Raw genomic sequence first — 5,071 nt, forward strand, 5'->3', positions numbered from 1 at the left:
TATTATTCGCAGTGGTCCTTGAACCTCTCGTGATTGTTATCAGAAAGACACCACTACTGAAGGGTATTAGATGGACGGAGACCTGGGAAGATAGAGTATCATTATATGCCGATGATATGTTGGTCTACTTGTCTGCCCCCGAATCGAGTGTTCCGATTCTACTGGCACTCTGCGATAAACATGGCTCGGCCTCTGGCTATACAATCAACTGGACGAAATCGGTCCTTTACGTCCTGAAGGGCCCCTGGCCAGTCCTCCCTGAACACTGTCCTTTGGTGTTGACAGATGTCTCCTTCAAGTATTTGGGCATTCATGTCACCAGCGATACGGCCGTATTCTACGACCGGAACTTGGCACCCCCCCTCCTCCGTCTGAAGGCGGACGTGCGACATTGGTCATCCCTGCCGCTCACGCTCCTGGGCCGCGCTGCCCTGTTTAAAATGATGGCGCTTCCGCGCCTCCTGTACATTTTGGAAAATACCCCGGATGTAATCCCGCCCTCCTACTTTCAAAGAATCACCGCAGTTGTCACCACCTTGCTATGGGGAGAGCGTCCTCCGAGAATAGCTCACCTCAAACTTAACCGCGGTTGGTACGATGGAGGGATAGCACTACCGAATGTGCAGCTATACTACTGGGCATCTCAACTCAAGGTACTCAACCAGTGGATCCATGCATCGCACAATGACCCGGCATATCTGGCTGAGAGGGCCCAACTGGGAACGCAAAGTCTGTTGGCCCCCCTATATAACCCAAGCCTCCTCAAGGGCCTGGTTGGCCCTACTAAACATACAGTCACCTTATGGTACAAGGCGCTCACCAGGCTACAATGGAAGGGAATCATCACGAAGCTTACCCCGCTTTGGGATACCAAGAAACTGGGCTGCCTCAGGACCAGTAAGGGGTTCACCCAGTGGGATAATATAGGCATCTCTACGGTGGGGGATCTCTGGTCGTCCACAGGGGTGATTCCATTCGAGCAACTTCAACAGCAATATGCCCTAGGCCCCACTGAAACATACAGATACATCCAAATCAGACACGCTCTCCTGGCGGTGTTGGAACCAGGAACTACGGTCCCTGAGTCCTCACCCCTGGAAGACCAGCTTCTCACGGATTTTCTGCAATCACGGGCCACCTCGCTCACATACCGCAAACTGATGAATAATCTTCCAGACCCCCTACAGAAACTGCGAGAAAAGTGGGAGGATGAGTTGGGTTCTATGGGTGAGACGGATTGGAATGCTGCTATGGCGTCTCCGAGAGAGGCTGGGGTATCGGCCAGGTTCAGGCTCATACAGTTAAAAGTGCTGCACAGAGTGTACTATACAAGGACCACCTTACACAAAATGCACAGGGCTGATTCCCCTCACTGTCTCAGGGGATGTGGGGAGGACGGCACATTGTTACGCACGCTGTGGGGTTGCCCTCTCATCGCCGGATATTGGCAACAGGTCATGCGCACAATCTCACAGGCCCTTGATACCTCCCTCACACCAGAGTCACGCCTTTGTCTCCTGAATATCTGGGAGGGCACTGATCTTAACCTCCGACAACAGCAGTGGGTTACAATTGGCACAATGGTGGCAAAGCGCGATGTGGCACAGAGATGGGGGGTGGCGGAGTTACCTACTTTGGCGTTGTGGTGCAAGACCATGGACAAATTGATGCTAACTGAAAGAACTGTATATAAACTCAGAGCGAACCCAAAGAAATGGAATAAGGTGTGGGAGGCATGGAATAGATACAGAGGGGACCTATGCGACCCGCTGCAGGAGGATGAAGACGAGGACTCGGATGATGAGGAGGAAATGATTGATTAACCTGTAAGATGCCATGGGGTGGGATTAGAAATGTAATCATGTAATTGAGAATTCGGCTCACGCTGTGCTTGGGGGTGAAGGGGGATGGCCTGGGGTTGGGGGTCGGCGTGTTCTACTAGCAACTCTTTTTCCATATTGATTTATGTCTATTCACTACAAGTGAGCCACTACGTTTGGTTTGGTTCTTATTTTCATAAAAAGGAACAAAACAAAAATGAACTTTAAAAGTAAAACTTCATGGCTCCGAAAACTGCATCCTGAAGATTTGCCATATCGTCCTCATCTTGTGCTGCCGGACCGGAGGGTTGTCGGCTGAATAGCTGTGTAAAAGTATGTGATGTTCTCTTGTCTTACACCATGCTTACTGTATAAATGTACTGCTGTTATTTGGATGATGACTGTGAATAAAAGTTTTACACCAAAAAAAACAACAACAAAAAAGAACAAGGTAGCAAGCCTTTTTTATTGATGTGCCCAGGATCCGGAACAGCAACCCGTATCTATCTATAAGGACCACCTAAATACTGCTCCAATTTAGGAAAGAGTTAAAGACTCACATCTTTAAAGAACACTACATGACCATGCATAAACCGTCCAAACTCCAACTTCCTCTCCTATTACTTGTTAACTTTATGCTTGTCTTTGATCATCTACAGCTCTCCTCTGCCATTTGGCTAGGGTTGTGCTATAGAAACACCATGTATTTCATACATAGATACATACATACATTTGAAAGGTCACACCTTAGATATCATTTGTGCTAATTCCCATTCCTGTCAGCCCTACCATCCTATCCCAGGTCCAAGGTCAGATCATTATCTCCCTTCCTTTTTCCTGTGAATTTAGTAGTTTCTCTAAACCCAGTTGGGTCTTTCTACACCGGACTGAGTTGTAGAGGTGGAACACCCTTTTACTGGATAACTTGGCTTGTTCTAGTTCTGCCTTTTCTATTGTCGATGTGTGCAGTAATCCCATAATTCTGCTGAATGATTACTACAACTCCCAAACCACAAGTGGTAGATAATTTAGCACTGCTTGTTTCTAAATTAGGCAAATATTCCATGAGTCTCCTGCGGCTGATTCTCACAGGAGTTGCTATTTCTCAAACATTCATCGTGAGTTGCCGAATGCAACTGTTGTTGCTCGTGTGACTGAGCTACTAAACAAAATTGGTAGAATCTTATTAACTCTTGTAGACAAGAGATTAGGAGAGCTAAGCTAAATTTCTATGCTAACAAGATTTTAAGGCCCATAATCCTTCACCTGCAATCTTTACAGTTATTAAAGATCGCCGTGATCCCCCCGAGGCAAGCAATTTGAGAACCTTTTACAGAACATTGTAATAAGATTGCAGATTTCTTCGAGTGTAAGATGCCAGTATTCAAATCACTTTTGAAGGTGATCTACTGTCCAACTTTGTGTCTTGGGAATTGTATTTATCTAACCTCTTTCTTACGTTGATGTCGTATGTTTGATTTCTTGGACAACGCAATTTCTACCACCTTAGTTTCATCAAGCAATACCTCGTAATGTCCTGGGGATCTACTCCCTTCCACTCTCAATAAGAGTCTATTGTAGCTAGATGCTAGTCGGCCTAGAGCAAGTGTTAATGTATCCTTGCTGTCTTGATCAGTTCCTAAACTTTTGAAACAGGCCTATGTTTTTCCACTTCTAAAGAAACTCTTCATAGACCCCAAAAGTTTTGGCAAATATAAGCCTATGTCCCAGCTCCCATTTATAGCTATAATGCAGAGGTAAACAGTCTTCAATGATTCTCTGAGTTGGTGAAAGCTAATCAACTTTTTCAGCTAGGGCAGATTGGCTTCTGTCCTGGTCACAGCACAGAATTAACTGCTGGATCTGCTCTTGATGAGTTGTGATGCTGTTCCAATTTTAACATCCGCAGCACATTAATTTTACTTTACCTTTCTGTGGATTTCAACATGACGAGTTATCCAATTCTAGGCTTTCTGCCATGAGCATCAAAGATCAGGCTTTGACTCGGTTCTAGGATTTCCTATCAGTAGAACATCTCAAATTTCTCTGCCCCATTTACCTCTTCTCACAAGTCCTGTTATTGTGGTTCACGATAGGGTTCCACTCTATTATTCAAGACGGTTATGGTTCCTCTGGTCCTCCTTATTCAAATCTTTTACTGTATTCTTTTTCTCTATGCAGATGACACACACATTATTATACAAACAACTGCTCCTGGGTGTCATATGCCTACCCTGCCCTGTAATTGTTTGTCTGAAGTACATCACTGAATGAGTAATACAATTTGTAAAGTAAATGGGGACAAGAAGGTAAGTTTTTTTCTCCCCGAGTTCTTTGCTTTTTGGGAACTTCCTTTTTATCCAGATGAACTAGACACTTCACTCACACCTGCCGTCCTAGTAAGAAACCTGAGCATTAAAATCGATCAATGTTTAACTCTCCCTGATCCAGTGGCAGCTGGCATATAAGGAGGGTGGTGAGGAGGGAGGGAAATAAATAAAAATTATCAATTTAAAAAAAAATGTAACTTACCTTTAATCCTGGTGTGACGTCCTCCTCACTCTGGTCTTCAGCAGGCAGGCTCTAACGCGGGACCAGGAACATGCTTAACCAATCCTGCAGCTGCTTTCATTCAGCATGAAAGCAGCGCCAGGATCAGAGGGAGCGGCCTCTCTTGCCGCTCCCAAGGATACTGGAGCCCTATGCTGTCTCAAACCAGGCTATCTTAGACAGCTGGGTTAGAGAAATTTGAACTGCGTTTGACTGGAATGGCCGTCGCAAGTCGGCTGGCCAAAATGACATGCACACTTTAAACCTAAAGTGCCCTGCCCATCACTGCGTTCTCCTGCTGCCTGACTGGCAGCATTAGAAACGACCATATGACGTTACAACATAAAAAATTACAAAGTATGCTTTTACATCGCAGTTTTAACAACGCAACTACCATTACATCGCATGAGTTTACAACACAACTACCATTATATCGCATGATTTTACAACGCATACCATTAAAAAGCATAATACTTTTAGTGCAGTACAGTAGGGTAGCGTAGGGGTAAAAATTACTATTCCCCGTCCAGAGAGTGCAACAGTAGTAAAAGTGTTGGATAGCGTAGGGGTACAAATTACTATTCCCAGTCCAGTGAGTGCAACAGTAGGGAAAGTATTGGCTAACGTAAGGGTAAAACTTACTATTCCCAACTACCCAAAACCTACACCCACCCCAACACTTAAAATTCTCCATTATTAAA

This window comes from Lissotriton vulgaris, chromosome 10 (genome assembly GCF_964263255.1).
Source record: "Lissotriton vulgaris chromosome 10, aLisVul1.2, whole genome shotgun sequence".
In the NCBI taxonomy this organism is placed as follows: domain Eukaryota; kingdom Metazoa; phylum Chordata; class Amphibia; order Caudata; family Salamandridae; genus Lissotriton; species Lissotriton vulgaris.